Source organism: Lagopus muta, chromosome 15, assembly GCF_023343835.1.
Source record: "Lagopus muta isolate bLagMut1 chromosome 15, bLagMut1 primary, whole genome shotgun sequence".
In the NCBI taxonomy this organism is placed as follows: Eukaryota; Metazoa; Chordata; class Aves; order Galliformes; family Phasianidae; genus Lagopus; species Lagopus muta.
Genome location: NC_064447.1, coordinates 7,463,634 through 7,483,259, shown reverse-complemented (window position 1 = coordinate 7,483,259; position 19,626 = coordinate 7,463,634).

Sequence of the window (19,626 nt, the reverse complement as noted above, 5' to 3'; positions counted from 1 at the left end):
CTTACGCTCCTGCTTTTGCTGTTTGATTCCTTCCTTCTGCCCCCCCTTACCTTCTGCTCACTTGCACATCTCCATCCGCTGCCTTCTTTTGCTGTCAGGGGAGTTAGCCATCAGCTTTACTGGGCTTTTGCATCAGGTGAGCACAGGCCTCTGGGCTTTGGAGGCTTTGCCAGCTGCTGCTCTGACTGAGATGAATCTTGTGTATCTGTATAATGCGCAGCGAGTAACATAGCACATCCATATTCTCTGTGCATTGGGCAGAATTTCTCACTTCATACATCATTCGCAGCTTGCTGCAGCGATTTCACAAAGTCAATCCCTATCCATTAATGTGTAGAAGAAGCAGCAGAGAAATATACATGTGTGGCACAGGATTTTATTTTATTTTTTATCTTGAGAAGGTTTTCTAAGCGTATTAGATACAGACTTTATCCTGCTGCAGTATCATGAACTGCATCTAATCCTCCAGAGCCAAATCTTTATGCAAAAGAAGAAGAACAACAAAAGCTTTGGCTTTTTGATGTCTTCTGTGCTGGAGCTGACTTGCCTGTCCGTCATGCTGAGTTGTTCACAGACTTCATTCCCTAAGTTATGTGGCTAATTGGTCTGTAGATGATCACCTTAGTGCAGTTAGGGCTCTATCTCTAACTCTTCCTTAATAATTCTTCGTATCATGTCTTCTTTTTTTATATCCTTTTCTCTAAGTTTCCAGCATGAGCTTGTTTCCTCTCAGCCAATTTCCAAGAAATCCAACTGCTCAAATGATGATTCTTCACCATAACAAAGCATCTTGGAGGATTTTGTACCCAAACAGCCTCCTGATTTGGAGAGAAGGCAGTGGGCTGGCAGGTGACACGGGATTGCAGCCAGCTGGGTGAGCTGGCAGGAGCACAGCCAAAATGTTGCTCTCCTTCAGCATAGCTGACAGCCAGCCACCAAATTATCTTTTGTTTTCACAAATCCTTGTCTCTGGGAGCAGCTCGTTTGCCTTCATTAGTGCAAAACTTCCAAATGACGAAAGCATTTATACAGTGTTGAGCTCCTGTGGTTTAGCTCGGCAGCTGCAGAGCACTGTGACGTGCCACAGCCCCACTGCTGGTCAGCCACGTCCTGTAGCTGGTTCGTCTCTGGGGCACATCATCATTTCTCAACTTGGTATATAATAAGCCATCTGTGAAAGGCCCCCAAAATAATTCAGCAAAATTAACGGCTGCAGTTAATTAAGTACTTCAACTCATTCTCAGTGCCCAGGAGGCAGAGGTGTTGTCAAACACACAGCTCTGCATTGCCACTGTCTCTCCTTTCGTTTCTGAGTCATGCTTCCCTACAGGAGTGATGTTGCAGATGGGTCCCCATTGTGTTTCTGAGGGATTTGGTGTTGTTGTGTGGCTCAGTTGTGCAAAAGCAATTTTGGGTAGAAAAGCAAGAGCAGGTAAGTGGAGCTGTTGGAGCAGGGAAAAGCTGTTTGGAGCCTGCAGCTCTCACATGCTCTAGTGAGTTGGAGCACAGCACGTAGAGGAGCTGCAGGCTGGCACTGAGCCCTAAGCTCCAGCCTTCTTGGGTTTCGGGCTGAGAAAAGCTATCGAGTTAGAACAGGCTGAGAGCATGGCACGCTCTGTGCTGAAGTGGGCATGGCTCTGTGCTGGTGTCACAACTGATGGACAGAGAGGTGACAGCCATGTTCTGCAGGGGCAGGTGGACAGAGCCGGGCACCCCTGGAGGAAGGCACAAGGGCACAATCTGTCCTACAGATCTGCTCCAATTGAAAAGCAGTCTCTGGCACTCTACTGAGGCCTGCTACTCATTTATTTCTCTCCAAGCAGCTGGGGTGGCTGATGCCAGGGAAGGAGGGCTGCTTATCCTAAAGCCACCGTGAGAATCACTCCCAAGAAGGAGCAGCTTGGCGGCAGCACCCTGGGATTTGTAATTCTGGCAAGTCATACGTGGTAGGGAGCGAGGAAGAGGTGTGAATGAATTATTCCTTCTGCACAACTTTATTCCTTCTGGGGGATCCAAGCATAATCTTCCTCCTCCTGAGCTCGCCTTGATGATTTTATAAATCTGCAGCATTTTGGTCCTAAATACCACCTAAAAATATCTGCCTGACACAGAGATTTATTTGTGCTGGCCCCTATGGAGCATCTCTGCCTAGAGATGGCTTTTGCCTGGTGAAACATTGTGTAGAATTATCTATAGACGTGGACTGCCCTGGTCTGCTTCTGGTAAGACAGAGGGAAAATAATATGAAGGAAGAGTAAGAAAAAGCATAGTAAAATGTGGAAGGAGAACAGCACCAGGCTGGAGAAATACGGTTGGACCACTTGGAAGACAAGTTTGTTGAACAAAAGCAATAAAGTGTATCTAGTTCTGTTCTTGGTCATGAGGTTCACAGTCAGCAAAAAGTAATTTCACTGCTACTAATTCCAGTGATATTGGGTCATGATTGACATTCTTTGCTCCCCCCACCCTCAACAAATCCTTAAAAGTGTTGTTATTTTCTTGTATTTGAGTATAAACTCTGTTTGAAAGCATCTCTTATAATTAGAGATTTTTTTTAGAAGTGTGACTCTGTCATGTTGTTCCTTGATTTGGGGCTCTGGAGACATTGCCATATTTTGGGGATTGTAAGATAAATTGGAGGGATTGGGCAACACCACATCTTGCTCCCCTCCCTAGCAGATATTTATAAAATAATAATGATTTTTGGTCATTGATTTTCAGCAGTCAAGTGCTGCATGGATTAAAAGCAGCAGCAAGAAGATGCAGTCTACAGCAGAGAAATGCCACATGGGAGGGAAGGATGGGAAGTGGCTTATTGCCAAAAAATAACATTGCTGCACGTAGGGAGGACAGCCATATACATTTCATAATATAAAATTACAGGAGGAAAGGTCTTTCTGAAGAGAAAGCAGTCACAGTCCTCGTGTGCCCCTGGTGTAAGGAGAGTCACAACCATGATAAGATCAGAGCAGGGATGTGGCAGCTCCAAAGCATTGCATGTGCACGTGAGAAGGGCACTTGGGGCTTGCTGGCAGCTCTGCGGGACTGCAGCACTCAGCAGCCATGGACATGCTGAAGGCAAGTGCAAACTTCTTGGTAAACAACCTAATCTTTCATCAAAAAATTTATTCCATGTAAAGAAGGATTTTGCTTTGCAAAGCTAATCTGCCTTGTCTAAACCCTCATTTTTATCTTTGAAGCCCAAGTGTCCGATTTATAGTATTTAGCAGATAGCATTTGGGATTCTTATCGTCTTAGCAATCTTGGTTTTGGACTTTCTGGTCACGTTTCTAAGAAAGAAATCAGCCTAAGAAACTGACATTTTTGACAGCGTATTTGCTTTTCTTTTTCTTGAATGTCTGAAACGTTTCTTCTTGGGAAGTGTGTATATTGCAACTATCAGAACGCTATAACAGTATTCTGATTTCCTTTTTTTCTTGAGAGTAAATGAATATAAAAGCCACAAGAGTAGGTGTGGGGGTAATTTTCTTATTTTTCTGGCTTTGCTATTGACAGTCAAAATGTTCCACGGAAGCCAGGAGATGCCAGCTTTAGAAGGGGTATGTATCAGTGGCAAAAGAGATTTAATCAGTTGCCAATTGGTCTTTGAGACATGCCAGCGGATCTTTGTATTTTTTTTCTGAGGTTTACGTCTTAAGATTCTGAATCTCATGGGCAAAAATGTCCTTATTTTCTAAGGCTCTGAGCACCTTGGTAGAACTACTGATCTTGTTCAAACCAGGAGGGCTCAGCCTTTTGGCAGAGCAAGGCCAAGGTCACCTCTTCATAACCCAAATGCCATCATTTTCTGTGTACCTATTATTTTCAATCACTGCCTAGTGCTAGGTGTTACTATTTGTTTATAGTTGCATTCACATCTATGGTCTTTGCTGTGTTGGGAACTGCTGAGGTAGGTGTGTGTGCTGAGCCTCTGCATGCAGCAGGCACTGGTAAAGTAGAAAGTGGGGTTGAGGTCCAGGCAAGAGCTGTGTGTTGTATGGTTAAGCTCTGCTGTCTGTTCCCCCTGGGACCTGGGCTGACCCTCAAGAACCAGAGCATTTACTCATGTTGTGTTAATGTGGTACGATGATTTTGTGTTGTGCCCTGGCAGACACAAAACACCAGCACATTTTATTTTCATAGAACAGATCTACTGTAAGGAGCACACCCAGTCTGTGGTGGACTTGTTCCTTCCCCCATGTATCTCAGATATTACTTTGGCAATTGCAGGTTAGGGTGAAGGGTGGGAATTGCCCTGGGGTTCAGTGGTAGTTTATCTTCAGTGATCTATTGTAGTCCCAATGGCTTCTTCAGTGAACTAGTATCTACATGTTTTAGCCTGGGGAGCTGTGAGCTGGGCACACCATGGAGTGCCTGTGTGGGGGGCGCAGCCATTATTAGCAGCACTGATGGTATCCCTGCCATCAGGGCCCATAGAGCTGGGGTTACAGAAATGTCTGACATTGTGGAGTGTGAAAGCAGTACAGCAAGTTCTCCTGGCACCTTCTACATAATAGGATTGAGCTCTGCTAGGGGTTTTCATCTCCCTGCCTTTCTGAGGGATGAGGACCAGCAACCTTTGCTGCTGGAAAGGCATTGTTTATTGCTTTGAGACTTAGAGAAAGGCCAGAGCTCCTTCAGAAGTTATCAGATCTGTCTTGTCAGGTTTCTTTGAGTTCTTTTCCTTAGTTCACAAGAAATAACTTTTTCTGTTTCAATCCATCAGGGGAGCTCAGTGCTCCTCTGAATTCCAGATGTGCTGGTTTGTTTTTCATAATTACCATTTCTGAATGAACCAACAGTTAAAATACAAACTGGAAACATGAGTTATTTTTAAGGAAACTTTGATCAAATTCTTAGGCAACCTCACAAAAAGGCTGTCTTTGAGCAAGGACCTAAACCTCCAGAGGTAACATTAATTCAGTATTACTATTAGTTGGGCATTGACTGCTGCTGAGCCAATGTAGTTGAAGCGTGTCCCTTAAAACAAAGCGCCTGATGCTGTCTTGTCTCGGTGGTATGGTAGTTTTAGTTTGGTGTTGTAACCCAGCGTAGGAAGAAAAGTAATATTTTTTTATTAAGCAAACTGAGTATTTTCAAAATAATAGGCATGTTGAAGACATTAACAAGAGCTTGTTTACACAAAGTTTGTCTAGTTTATCTACTTATTTTTTTCTATCTACTAATCCTACACTTTCATTCTGATGTTTGTCCATCCCAGGACTGATTTGTTTAACACAATTTTACAACTTAAAGAATTCTTAGGGTGAAAGTGTTTAGCTTAGTTTGCAGAAATGATACTGAATCACACTCAAAGACTGTGATTTTACATTCCTCAGTCATCCAGTTATAGCTGAAATAGGATTGTTCGTTATCAATGAAAGATTGATGAAAAGCTTCTGGAATCTGAGTCAGCTCGCTCGGAGCTCCTTGCTGTGTTCCAGCATGGCGTAACAGGGCAGGCACACATTTGTTTGCTAAGAACTTTCATTTAAGTAACATGAGTTACATTATACAACATACTGTCCATTGCAGATGCAAGCAGGGCAGAGCATCAGAAGTTTATTTTCTGGTTAGAAACCAAATGTCTGCACCAGCAACAAATGAAAGGAAATTCCTGGGCTTGGCCCTTGTGTTACTGGGGAACAAGCTCAGGAATGACATTGCAGGCCTGTTGGAACCTTCTGCATGACTGCATTTTCTGCTGGAAAATACCCAGAACAGCTGCAGCAGAGATGTTACTGTGTGAGCAGGGCGGATGGCATCGACCATCTCAGGTGTGAATTAAATGCTGCTGGTTTGACTGAACCCCTGTGCCTGAAGTATTTTTTCTCTCTTCTTTCTCTTCCCTCGCATCCAAATTGAAATCTAGATTGATATTTTGTGAAAACTCTCTTTTTACAAACATGCCAAACTGAAAGCTGCAGGTATGAGCAGGATTGCTGCGTAGAGGGCTGCAGGGCTGGATTTAGATGTGGATTTTTGCAACTAGCTTTTTCCCTATGATTTTACCTTCTGTGGAGCTAAGGATGCTTATTATACTGTATGTGCATGCTTGCTAGCCCATGCGGATACCATTTGCATGGTTGTGAAAGTACTTTCTCAGAGTCGTTAGCGTTACAACACAGGGACTCATGGACATGTATGCAACACTTGCAGGAAATGAGTATTTCCTGCAATAAAACCTCAAATGGTCAAACAAGGTTGCAGTAACTACAGCATTTATTTATAATAAAAAGTGAATATATCTGTCTAGCTTAGTGTAAGAAAGATGTCACCACCTCCACTGAAGGGAAAGGAGTGTTGTTGGAAGGACTGAGGTTACATACGTGCCTAGATCTGCCAAGGGGTTTCTCGAGGTATCTGCAGCAGAAGGCAGGTGATGGTGAAATAATGCTATGTGGATTTGAACCAGTTTTACTTAATAGAAAGCAGAGCAGGGTGCAAGTCCAACTCAACAGCAGATTTACTCCCACATTGCCTTATTGTTGTCTTTGTCATAACCACATTTATTTTCCATCATCACATGGATATTATGTGAAGGAGTTGGTCCTCCTGTGTCAGAGGGCTTTAGTTCCAACTGTTTCAGTAGCCGTTGCAGGGCAGATACAAAGGTGCCTCAAAGTAGAGATGTTTCAGACTTTGCTTTTACTTAAAGTTCACAAGGTATCTTCACCTTATTGTTTGGGAATTTAGCTAATAACAGAGGAAGACAATTTTTTTTTTTTTTTTTTGGTGTGAGTCAAATCCAAGCTCAAGGCTTTGTTTTCTGGAGCGGAAAGAGCTTGCGGTCCATAGTTTAGTTCCCATTCCACACAGCAATAGCATTTCCTGCCCTATTTCATGGTTTATATGGATCTGAGTGGTGGCCGGTGCTGGTTGCTGCCTCTTCCTCAGAAAAAGCCTCCTCTTCATTCTACTGATTGGCTTCTATTGCGTACAAAATCCAGATTTGAGAATGGAAGGAAGCTTGGGGCAGAGCTGTAGCTGGGATGAGTCGGAACCAAGGCTGTGGAAGGTGTTGTGTGCTCAGGACAGTGAGTTCTCAGTCTGACAATGTTCACAGGTTTTGCTGTAGTTCAGTTACACCCTGGAAACAGTTAAAACAGTTTAACAGCAAACGTGGTATAATTACAAGTTAATAGCTAGAGCCAATGCTCCTAAAGTGCAAATTGTTTCTGTATTGATCTGAGCTTACGTTGTCAGCATTCTGTAGAGACTGAACTTTAAGTGCTTAATTCAGCTGTATTCAACCAATAATTTTGTTTTTTTTTTAATCTCCCAAACAAAAGTGCTCTTGTTTATTGTATTTTTTCTGCAATAAAATAAAATCAATTAAACTATTTTTTCCCAAACATAGCTGACCTTTGTAATCAACGTACTTGAAATGCCAACACGTGAAAAGAAAATTATGAGATCTTATGGTTACTAGGGAACGTTGAAGACTTGATAGCAAGTAAACACTGCAGATACAAATCAGGCACCCTTTAGAGCAGTTTTCAGTAGTGGAAGTTCTGCAATGGAAGTTTCTGTACCATTAGCCTTCCTGCAGTAATCCTACTGTTCAGGCTCTAATGTTGTTCCAGCATTGATACTTAGTGCCTAGGATATCACTCCTTGGTGATCTTGCAGCAGAACACAGAGATGTGGCATTCTGTATCACTGTCAGGGCGGGGGGGGGGGGGGGGGGGGGGGGATAAGAAAAGAATTAAACATAAATGAATAATTGGAGGTGTCTCATATCTAGAATCAAATCTCCAGCTCCAGAAGAGAGGAGTCACTTAGAGAAAAGCTGAGTTTATCAGAACTGTCTGCATGATGGTACAGCATACAGAACAGGAGAAATTGTTTCCCTGAAATCCTCCCAAAATTGCTCAGGTTTCAGCAAAATCACACTGTTTATCCATGTGAGTGTGTGATGTGGACCGGTACCGGGTGACTGAGACTGTTAATCACTTTGCAAATAGGAATGATCAGCTGTGCAGGCTTCCTACCATGTATTTCCTGCTTGAACAAAAGACAGATCCTGTTCTAAATAGGCTTGAAGGTAAATCTGAGAAATAGAGTTTAATATTAAAGTAAATAAAATGAATAATTTGTGAAGTTATCCTAGTCACAGTGGTACCCACAGAAACGCCGTGCACGTGAAGGAGGTGCAGTTAATCCTCCGGGTCATTTGGTCTTTGCCAGGCATCTGTTGCGGTGTCTGCTCAACCCAGGAGGTGGAAAGCTGACTCAGATTTAGACTGGGGCTTCAAACCGACCAGCTCTCCTGCAAGTTAACATATTGCTTTGTTTGCCAGGAGGGATTGGAGAGCTGTTAAGACTCCACAGAACAATTAAGAATCATGTTTTTTTCCTCCTAATTAATTTGGTTTTGCTTTGAATTTTCTCAGTTAACTCTAATGAAGCCTCTAATGAAGCTCTCTATGTAACTTTCTGGGTTGTATGGCCTTCCCATGTCTTACAAGCAAAGCCTTTTGTGATTTAATTCTTTCTCTTCCTTTAATTTAAGTTTTGTAGTTCTGCTTGACAAGTTTCCCCTTCTCTGGCCATCTCCTTAAACTCCTACCTGGTTACTCCTATGAACATGTTCTACATGTTTTATACATTATGCAAATCTGTTTGCTAGGAGACAGGATGGTATGTTGATTTTAATGGATGCTAGATGCCTGAAAAGAAGTTAGACACTCAATTCCTTTGGGATTCTGGGGACCCACAGGCTTTTGGTTTGCTTGCTTGGTGATGGGTGAAATGTTAAAATTGTTTGATACTGAAATGTTCATGGAGAAAAAAAATTGCAAAGTGATGCTTAATTCTGAGCCTCTGAAATGGAGAGACCTCAGTCAGGTTCCACATCAAACTAGCTGAGGTGCGCTGACAGGCACACAGGATGTTTTATACAGGCTCTTGGGAAGTGAAGCACTACAGGTATTAGTCACTTGTGTCAGCCTTTGCAACAGGTTGCCGTTTAAAACCAGAGGGGAGAATTTACAGAGCCAGAATGTCATCAGTGGAACTGGAGCAATGGAGTTGGAAAGACCCTAAGACTCCTGGAAGGTGCCCTTGGGACCACTGGTGACCTAAACAAGTGGAGTCATTTAGATGCACAGATAATGAGGTACATTTTTCAGTCTAGCTTATACCAAGGATGGCAGTGAGCACACAGTAATCCAAGTGCACCATCAATAATTTAAAGGAAAAACAGACCTTCAGACCTTTAGAATAATCAATTACACTTCACAAGGAATCACTTTTTCCACCAGCAGAGCTGCTGGCCTGGGAATGAAAGGCATCATTGTACCCGCTGTTCTGTACGTATGGGAGAACATCACTGGCAAAGGTAGGATAAAAGCAAAGAATGAGTTGAGGGGAAGGTAGAGCTGGTTGCAAAGCATTTCCCCAGAGGGAATATCATTTAAGTACAGTAATGTCCTTGGTGCCAAGACCAGAGCCTGTCTGCAGTGAGTTCCACAAATGTCATACGTTGTGAAGTACAGTCAGTGTTATATGTTCTCTCTTGTCTGATTGCACTGCTATATGCTATGTTATATGCTATGGTTGACAGTCCTCTAGTCCTGCTTCTCTGGTTGCCAGATCTGGCTCTACCAGGAGGGTGATGTGGCCAGCACCAGTCCTTCCTGTGGTTTGCATGCTCTCTGAAGATTCTGGCTATGACTCGTAGTCTTTGCGACGAGTATACAGATTCTGGAGGTCTCAGCAAAGCCGCTCTGCTGGAGAGACAAGCGGGAATATTGCCTCAGTGTCTTTTAGCAGGAATAGAATATTCCAGTTTGTTTCTATTTTCGGCTATTTTTAAAGTGCAAATCTCATGTCAAATGCATTTTATTCTTGCAGAAAATAAACGACATCATTAGATTCTAGATGCTTGCAAAGTAGGCAAGGAGCTTGCTGGAAAAGTCTTGCATTCCTTACTAAGAAATGGAAAGAACTGTATCTGGCAGTGAGCTGCTCGTTAACTGTGTGACTGCCAGGCTGCACACTGAAGTACATTCATCTGGTAGCTAGTTAATTATATCTCAGTACAAGTGGTCATGGTCCACGCCACTCTTCTCAACTATAGGATGAGCCCTTCCACACTTTCCTTAAGGGCCTAATCGAGTTGAAGGTAACAATATGTAAGCTGTACAGAAACCAGCTGGAAGATTTGAGTTTATTGATAGTAAATTTTTATTTAATCCTTATGTAGCTTTTGAACAGATGTTGCTGACTGACTTTTCACAGGAAGCATTTTGTGCATGGTTCCTTGAATTTAAAAATCAAGTGCCTGAAGTATTTGTGGAAATTTACTTTTTCCATCTGTCTTAGAGTGTGGATTACTGCAGAAACAATTGCTTTGTCCATGAATGGATGCATTTGATTCTCAGTTGGTTAACAGGAACACATGTATCTCTTGTGCACTCTGCTGCAAGCATAGTACCCACATACTGTAAATGCAGTAACCGGTATCATCGTTCTTTTAGTACAGCCAGTACCTGAGATGTAGAACAGTGGATTCATAATGTTTTGATCAGACTGTCTCATCAGACTCTGCCTGAATGACACTGTATTGGCAATTTACATCATTTGCTGAATTTACTCTTGACGTCTAGAAGTGCTGATGATTGTAAGCGGATGCTTTTCAAGTCTTTTCTTCAATCTCATGATGAAGGAAGTGAAACTTGTGGAGTTGTAATTTTAAGAGTGCTACCAAATACACTGAAATCATCTGATCTAATTTTGCTGTTTAACAAAATGCTCTCAGTAGTCAAAGACCTAACTGGACAGCACACAGAAGTTCTGAATTATTTGATTTCGGCATCTGCTTCATTAGTGTAGAGAGCCAGATATCTTCTGGTATATCCAGTAGAGGAATTGTGGACACGTGCATGTCTATCTGACAAAGGAATTTTGCCCTGTGACTTCATTGTTCTTTTAATGTTACAGAAAAAGTTCTCATATTTTATTAGTTGGAGTTATTAAAGCTCCCATAATTTTGCACAGGGAAGGAAGAAAAATATGCTCATTCTAGAAAAACAGCTTTGAAAAGCTAAGTGAGATTTTCAGTACTAAGGTATAATTACATCAATAAATAAGATTATGGGAAAAAACAGAGATTCCTGTGAAATGGCAATGGTAATGGTGGTTACTCAGTGCTACGCTTCATTTTGAAATGATGTAGTACCTTGTCAGCAAAGAGAATTCTTAGTTCTCATCTGCTAAGAGGTCTAACAAGCAGTAATAGAGAACGTTTTGGTTCATTTACCCCTAGAAGCCACCTCCAATTCAAGAGTTATTTGAAGTAATGATGTATGACCAAAAGAGTACAATGTAGATTTAACCAACATGAAGGTCTCATGCATGACAAATAGCATAAAGATGATGCAAAGTCCTACTGCCTATATGGTGTTGTTCTCTGTTGTTCTCATAAGTGGCTCAGGAAACCAAGAGCATATGGTGAGAGTGGGTCCTTTAAAAGAATGTGCACTGGCATGTCATGGGGTTATACGGAAGGGAGTTATGTGGGGGAGCATGGAAGTTGTACGTTCCTAGCAGAGTGCTAGGAGAAGCTGTGTAGTTTATTTCCCTGATTTTATAGAGGAAAACAGAAAAAACCTGCTGGTGCAGCATATTTCCTTGCTGCAATGCGCACAAATTGTAGAAGTGTGGTGCAACTCTTGAGTGCCCTGTTTGGAGAAAGATGTCATCAGAAGATGGATGGAAGGAATTCAAGAAACATACTGTGACTTGTTTTGCATCCCCAAAAGTCTTCGTGGTCTGGTTTGTTGCAGACGTTGTTTTTTTTTAGGAAGGCTTTGCAATATGGTTCTATTTGCTAGGATTTCCAGATGAAGTACTTACAACGATTGATTATGATCTTGCAAGACATATTTCATTCACAGACAAATTTTGAAAAACATTCTCTATTTCTGGGGATGATATTTTGCAAAATGTACTCATTTGCAGCTTTCTCCTTCCTCCCACTGCATGGAGTTTCTAACAACCTAGAATTAAGGTGGGGAAGATGAGTAACGGAATTGAAAATATCATGGCTCTTGCATATGCAACAGCAGCTTTGGAAACGCTAGCTGATAAGTTTTCTCTGTATTTGCATGTAGAAGGACTGAACTTTGCCTTCCTACTTCCCAGTGTTATTAAATACGTTTCTCTCTGTCAGAATCAGATTTTACTTCTGTAAAAGAACCCTTCTTGTGTGATGTGTGGCCATTTAAGCAGCTCTAATTCTTTCAAATGTGCATTTATCTCTGTAACCTGGCAATGCTGATAATTCTGTTCCCAGTGATCATTCCATATTAATAAGAGAATCTGTGCAGTCTGGCAGCTGATTGGGGTGCCCAGTGTGTGCTGCTGCCTGGCTCCGTGACCTTCAGCAAGTCTATGGCCTCTTCTGTGACTGTCAGTAATGTCCCCATTCCTGAAGCAAGGATAATGGTACTGAAATACCTTTGTAATATGATAGTGGCCCTTGGATATAATGACCTGCTGTACATATATTGCCATGTATGCTATATTCTTCTGCTTTTATTATAGAGTGGCTCCCGAGAGAATATTAAGTGGACAGGGTGACATTTGCTATAACACTCCGTTCTGGTCTAATTCCACTCTTGTAAAAGTTTATGAACACTTTGACTTCACTGTCCTGTGAATCTCTGTTAATCTCTATACGGAAGCCATTCTGGAAGATGATAGAACACTTTTTGCTAAAACTGTCTTATTATGTAAATGCTTTTCGATCTAAATTGGAAGTAAACAGTGGAACTTAAGAGGATGATCTGTGGTTTTCAAGTCATAAGTTGTTTAAGTGCTGGGTACCTAAAAGCCTTTTATTTTTTCAAGCAACGACAATGTTTGTCTCGAGATCGTTTAAGTCTTAGTGCACCTGGCTAGAAAGAAATGAAGCTGTTGACAAGGCCTTATTTAAAATGGTTCTGTCAGTCTGAGGTTGCTTTCAAAATCCAGTGATCCAAACTAGACCTGATTTTTAATCAAAAAAAGATAGAAGCAGGGAATGTCATTTTCTATGTGTTTTCAAGGCACCATTCACAGTGAGATCCAGGCTGTGCTGAATTCTGCTCAGGACTGCACTGACATTTTCAATCAGTTGCACTGGATTGCAGTTGCAGTGCCCAAAGAATGCAAAAGATAGAATGCTTGCATGGCAAGGGTATATATTTGGGCAATCCAATGCAACCAGGTGAGCTTGTGCAATGCTCTGGAATCAGGAGGTATCTCTGGGTGTTGTGGGTGGGTCTCCTGTGTTCTGGTCAATGAGAGCAGCAAGGATCTTGCTGGCAACTTTTTCATGGCAATGAGTAGTCAGCTTATTTCAGAGTCTGCTGAACATCACAACTTCCTGAGCTTGGTCTGTTCAACTTCAAAATGGGGGGAAAAAAAGATAAAAAAGGATGAGTTGTATGGTTATGAGTGTTATTTTTAGCCAATGATGACAGCTGCTCTGGCTGTAGTTTTGGGGCATTCAGCACAGGAACTCCACTGTTCCTGTCTGTCACCTCTTAGGGGTTGTTTCCACAACTGGAGGTTTTTCCATGTACTTTGTACATTACTGATATATTTTCTTTAAAAAGATGCAAGCAGCAGTGGTAGTGATTTTACATCGTTCTTGGTGCACTGATATAAACGTTCGTTCCTGGTATTTGAGGTGAATTTTCCTATGTTGTATCTTAGGACTTTCACTGCTGGGAGGACACATAGGTAGCAAGGCGATAAATTTGCTACTTTGTGCATTCATTATAGGAGGGAAATTCTTGCTTTTTTGTTTTTTGTTTTTTCTATAGAAATAAACTTGTGAAAGAAAGCTGTGTTGGACTTTGCTGGCTGTCCATAACTGTATCTGCACTTCTATCAGCTGAGTTCCAATTTAGACTAAATGAAGGACAGAAAGGCTTCTAAAGGTGCCCATTATTCTTGGCTCCATTAGAAATTTGGCCTGGAACGTTTGCATTTCCAGTTGTATAATACTCTGTCACTGATATCAGTGTATCAGTATTCAGTGATGAATTAGCCATGTAGAAACATTAACTTTTTTCGGGAATGCAAATTTACTGTTGCTATTTTCTCTTATTATTGGAAAAAAAAGTCTGAAGTGATGTTGATGGGGAGAAACAGTCTCTTTCATTATTTCTCCTCATCTCTAAATGAATTCTGCTCTCTGACGTCAATGTGAGCGAACCCACAGGAACGTTCATCTTCCAGTTGGGCACATCTTTCCCAGTGATGGAGCCTCCATTGGACAGAGTTAATTGCTGGGGAAGCCATCCAAGGACTGTTTTTGGCTCTCATTTCATCTACCCTCACTTTCCACTCTCCGTTGGCAATCGTTTTTTTCAATGGTGTATTAGCAGCACTTGTTCAGGTGCTGTAAGGGTGGGAATGTCACAATGCATCCAGCAGGCTCTCCCGCTGCCCACTGGTGTCCTGGTGGTACAATGAGACCCCATTTTTTTCTCCAGCTGTGAGTGCATCCCATTAGAAAGAGTTTACAAGAATATAGAATTTAGGAAAGGGAAAGAAATGAAATGCATTTGAGAAATGTGTTATTTTGTGGAAGCGGTACAGTTGAGAACTCTAGAGGTCCTGTAAGACTACTGAGGTTAATACAGGTGAACAGCTTGTGAAAGAGTTTAGGAGAGCATTCTCATTACTGAAGTCTTGTTTTAAAAGTATCAAAAGAACCGAGTTCCAGCATTTGTTATCTTGAACACCAGGCTATAGGCAGCAGCAGTCACTCAACAGGAAGGAGATGCATCTCACCTGCATGGAAGCAGCAGTGAGCTGTCACAGCTGGTTGACTCATCCCTTGGGGTAATCAGGTAGCAAACCAGGACAGAGTCCTAATGGAACAACTCTCTTGAAGTGATATTAATTGTATGGTAATTAATGTTACTGGTAACAAAAAAACTGTAGTTTTTGTATACCTCCAGAGGTATTCATCGTTAAAAATGATACCGTCTGCAAAGGAAATTAGTGTTGACAGGACAGTTCCCTGGTAGCATTAGAATGGCAGCATCAAGAATACTGCAAGGAATTTCCATTAGTTTTTGCTGGTTTTGCTTTCCAATCAATACAAATGAGTGAGAAATATGTTGCATTTGCTTTTCTTGGAATGTAAAAAGGCAAATGTATAACTTCTTATTGATTAATCTAACATAGCCAGATACAAAAGAACACAGCTCTTCAAATGCTAAAGCAGGGAGGAAAGAAAAAATGAGCTCTGTTAAAACAGCATAATCAATTTATTGAAGTTCCAAAGGTGTTTGTGGTCTGTTTAGGGCAAAAAACAACAAACAAGTTTCCTGTCATTTGATTGACAAAGCCTTTCCTTACTGGACAGTGTCACAAAGCAGGCAGAGCCTTCTCCCATAGAGAAGTGGGACTGTTACCCCGTCCTGGTTACATTGCCTCAAGAAGAAGAGTTAAAGGCTAACTGAATCCCTTTGTGGAAAAGAATTGGGGTGACTTAGATGATGTCTGCTGCATGTGGGATTCCCAGGTGTGGACAGTGAGGGAGTCCTACTTTCAGCTTTTAGTAGGGGAAAATAAATGGATGTTGCAACCTCCCTTTTGCTCTCCCCTAGTAGGACAGCACACTACAGAGGAAAGCAAGGAAAAGAAGTTGCACCTGTAGTTAATGAACTTCATTAATTGTGTTCTTAGCTATTATAGTGAGAAATATCATCACCATTCTTCTGGTTGTAATCTTGGAGCATCCTGGATGATGGCAGTGAAAATCAAAACTGATGTAGAAAGGGAGGAGGGCATTCACAATACCCACATGAGGTGCTACCATGGAAGTCTAGAAAGTCTGATCTCTCTGTAGGTAGGGGACTGGGATATTCCTCCAAAAGACAAAGCAAGGTGCTTGCACATGGAGTGTTCCTAAACGACCCTCAGAGCAGCCCCGTTCTCTCCAGGAAATGAACAGGAAGGCTGGCTAGCTAAATGAGGTGCTCACCTTGATGGTATGAGTGCTTCTCCATTAACCTCAGTCTTGGGAAGAGTCCAGTAGACCAACTGTGTGGCCCCAGGTGACAGCTCTGACCCTGGCATTCCATTAATTTATTTTGTTTCTCAGATCCTCTGAAACTGTGACCACCTCTGGCTCACCTTGCTTTGCTGCTTCTTGAAGGCCTAAGTGGAAGAACAGTTCTTTTCTTAGTGATTTTGCTCCTGTTTTAAGAACTATGAAATACAGAAAACCAAAACTTTACTTGGTAATAGAAAGTGAAGTTGTTAATAACCTTATTTCCAAACTCATGATCAGCAGAATTAGATGTCTGTCCTGCTGAGCTTGCACCAAAGCACAGCCTGGATTGTAGACTGGGTTAGCAGCCAGCCCCTGAAATGGAGCTTATCACTGAGAGAATGTGTATTAAATTTTAGTTACAATAGGAGACAAAACAAAAAACCTTACTCAATGGAAACAGCAGTTTATTTAATGTCAGTCTACATTGAGAGATACAAGCTTTGTACTGGATATGAGAACTTACTAAGTTGTCCAGGTAGGCTCTCAAACTTAAGGTATTTTTTCTTTCACACGAGGATGAAATTGCATGGTAGTACAGCTCCTTTTTTGTTTGCTTGGCATTTCCTGGAATGAGATTGAGTTACAACTGAAAACAACAACAACAACAAAAGCTGCAGTTGTAAATGGGAACAGTTTCTTGTCTCCGCACTTCAGAGGTAATTAAGCACAGCAGCACTGTGTTATGACTGCAGTTTTCTCTTCATGCTTTGCAATCTGTATGAAAGGCTGTAGTGTGATTATAAACTCATTCAATGGCACCTATGCCAATAATGCATTTGATTTGCTCGATGTTGTATGTTCTGAATTCCAAAAAACAATTTAAATTCCAATATCTGTCTGATCTTATGCTTCTGCCTATACTGACAAAGAAACCCAGATCTTAGCCACAGATCATCAATGCCAGTTTTGGGATTCTTTCTACACTGGGATGCGATTTACCAGATTTTTACAGTCAGTGATGGCTTCAATCCCTGCTGGCCAGGATGCGAGTTATGGTTCCAGCTGTTCTGGAATGAAAGCTTATCACCTTTTAGCATTTTCTCTGCTAATGCCATCTGAGCTCATATCTTCATCACACTGTTCACAGAATGATCATCCATGTAGGAAGGACCTTTCAGGTCTGCTGTAATTTTAGTTATTATGCTATTTTCTGTTATAAGCTTTCATCACTTTGCAGTGAAGTTACAGCACTGTAAGTAAAATATGTGGTGTCCTTCTAGTGTATGCACTTAAAGGGAAGAGCACTTGCTGGTTCATTTTGCCTCACCTCTTCCAAAGGGAAAAGTCTCCTTTAGAGTATAATAAAACAGCTGAAGACAAAATAAATCTCTACTGTCTGTGAAATGATGTACAGCTGTAGACATCAGCAAAGGTTGCAGTGGTGTGAGTAGTGAGTGGGTCAGCATTTTTGTCCACAGTCACAATCACAATGGAACGTGACACACATTAAGAGAGAAACTTTAAAAGACTTTTATTATGCATTTGCTTAAGGAAAAAAACTCAAAATCTTTGAAAATCTTAGAAGAGTTCCATCCAATTGAAAATAGCAGCTTTTGATCTCCTGTGTGAAATGAGAAATTTGTTTGATGGAAAACCAAGGAGTTGATCAGAGGATCAGAATAAGGTTCTCCATTTTCAATTACTTATGGTGATTAATAGTGGAGCTAACCAAACAGTGTTTGCTGCTGCTAATTAGTGACTGTGCTTGTTAACTCCATGCTGGGTAAGATTTGCAAAATTCTTTCAGGAAACTGGAGAATCAGAGTGTTCATATTCCCAGGGTGCTCGGATAGATTGGGCTTACATTTAGCTCAGCATGTAATGGGTGGGTGAATTTGTGGATGGATCAGGGCAAAATTAAGTACTGCCTTTACACTTTTGTTGCTTTCTTGGAACATGTAAACGAGTTATTTGGGCTTTAAAATCAGTCCTTGCAGCATGTAGTGTGCACAGATGTATGTTTAGAGAGTCTGCAGTGATGTGGCCTGCATGTTGCTGGAGTTAAGGAATACAAATGCTATTTAATGCAGCCCTTTGTAAATGATTACTATGCCAAGTACTGTGTTTTTTCAACCATTACAAACATTGAAGCAAAGGAGCCTCTTGATGGAAGCACGAAGCTCAGGGAAGGTGAATTGTTGTGTAGTACTTTGTTTCCATGTTTGAAATTGTCCACAGAATATTTAAAAGTTGATGTTACCTTACATTCCCAAATGTGATGGTTAGAGGAATTACTGCAAGTCCTGCAGACAGCCCAGGCTCATCCTGCTGTCACTGGCTTTAAGGATGTCAGGGGGGCTATAATCTCACTCTCTTTTTGGAAGTATGTTTCATGTGACAACCAGATGCTTTAACAAGACAGCATGAATAACAGTCAGTGCATTCAGATGGATAAACCTTAATTTAATAGACAAGAAAGCCTCCCCCAGAAGTCCTTTCTGCTGTACCTAGAGTGAGTCTGTGGGGATGGTACTTACAGTAGTACCTGTAGTTTGGAAGCATGTTGAGTAATTAAGCTGAGATTGTGGAGCATGCTTAGTTTAGGTGTTCCTGGAGATGCATGGAAATGGATGTATTTGGAGATGTTAATCTCTGTAGGTGTTAGTACTGTGATCTGGTCCTTTCTTGTTATAGCACATTTTCAAATTGTTTTTTACATTTGTTAGGGGAAAATATAGAAACTAGAAAGGTATTTTGAGTTCAAAGCTGTTTGTCAGTGTCTGTTCATCTGGAAAACGCTGAGAAGCGATGGTGAGACTGCTTCTCATGCCGCCTCCTTCACAGCCAGCCTGGCAGAGGTTTGAGCTCAGACCTTGGGGCTGTGGTGTGAATTTGTCTCAGAGCTGCCCCGCTGCAGGAGGTGCCCCTAGGAGTGGTTGTGAAGCTGACGTACAACTCTTCCTTTTCTTCTACTTTATAAAACAGTTTACTGAGTTCGTTGACTTTCTACAAGTCAGCTTTGGCTCAGCTTTAAGTGCAGATTTAGGTTGTGTTGCGTGGCCCACTTGCATCCTTGCCTTCCCTGTGCCTGGGGAAGCAGCCCATGGGCTGGAATCCCATAGATGAGTGGGGAGACCAGTTTTCAGATCCTCCCTGAAGGATATCTTTCCCACTTTGAAATATTGTAATCTGCTCTATGGAATTTCAAGTTTAATTCATTAAATGGCTTCATTAATCATTTAGAATCATTCAGAAAAAGCATTTGATCACATGCATTGAGTCTTAACGGCATTCTAATTGCTTCCAAAATCATCTGAAAATCTATTCTTGTCACAGAAGGAGTAACGAGATTGTAAATTTGAAATGAAATATGAAAGCAGATAATTGGATCAATGGTTTGTTAACAATTATATTGAACAGCTCCTTCACTGCTGCTCCATGATAAAATATATTAAAAAAAAAGTGGGCACTCTGTCTAAAACTGGCACAGCCATTGCCACAGAGCTTGGGGATGGATGCTCTTCCCAGGGCTCTCAGCTGTGGCGGGAGCCGCCTGTGTTCCTTCCTGCACAGCTTTTATGAGGTGAAAGCGAGCAGTCGCTCCCAGTTGCTGCTTGTCA